Raw genomic sequence first — 825 nt, 5'->3', positions numbered from 1 at the left:
ACGTACAGTGCAAATTGAAAACTTTCGTGGCCCATGCACAGAAGTCGGTATTTTGTGGAAGAGCCACACTGAAGGGGCCAAAGAGCTGCATGTGGCTTGCGAGCCGCAGATTGCTGACCACTGACTTAGACATTGTCCTTTTGGCTTCCATGGCTTTGGGGGACACAGTGAACCAAAGCTGGGAGAATGAACTCAATCCCCAGTCTGTCATCCGGAGCCCATCTTCATCGACTGCCCTTTGCTTTTCCTTAATGTGTGTCTGCCTTTAGTCACATACAGTTGCTTCAACCACCTTGGGCTTGTCACTGTTCTCCAAGTACTCCCATTCCTGAATGACCAGGTTCTCTGCACTTGGAATGCCTTTTCTTGCACTCCTTTTTACCCCTTTTTACTCCTACTGAGCTCCTACTTCAAAACAATCCCAAATGCCACCTCCTCCCGGAAACCTAGCTAGGTCTCCTCGGTTGGAATATTTTTACTCCTCTCTCACCTTTGCTCCCATAGAACTTATATATGTATGACATTCTGCTTGGATTTGAGTTAAATCTCTTACTTTCCTCACTATGTTAGAAACTCAATGAGGTCAAAGTATATATTTATGATAATTATTATTATCTTACTGGTCTTCTTACCTGCATGTATGTGAGAAGTTCATGGATTTTGGCTTCAACTGCTAGGTCTTTCTCGATATGTGAACTTAGATAAGTTATCTAATGTGTCTGAGTCTTAGTATTCCAGTCTGTAAAATGGAGGTAAAAAATAAATCCCTTTTTTCACAAGCTTATTGTGAGCATTAAAGAAGATGACTTGTATGAAGTTATAATG

This window comes from Myotis lucifugus, unplaced genomic scaffold (assembly GCF_000147115.1).
Source record: "Myotis lucifugus unplaced genomic scaffold, Myoluc2.0 scaffold_124, whole genome shotgun sequence".
NCBI classification, from domain to species: domain Eukaryota; kingdom Metazoa; phylum Chordata; class Mammalia; order Chiroptera; family Vespertilionidae; genus Myotis; species Myotis lucifugus.
The sequence above is the reverse complement of the archived record's forward strand: the minus strand, read 5'-3'. Positions refer to the sequence as shown.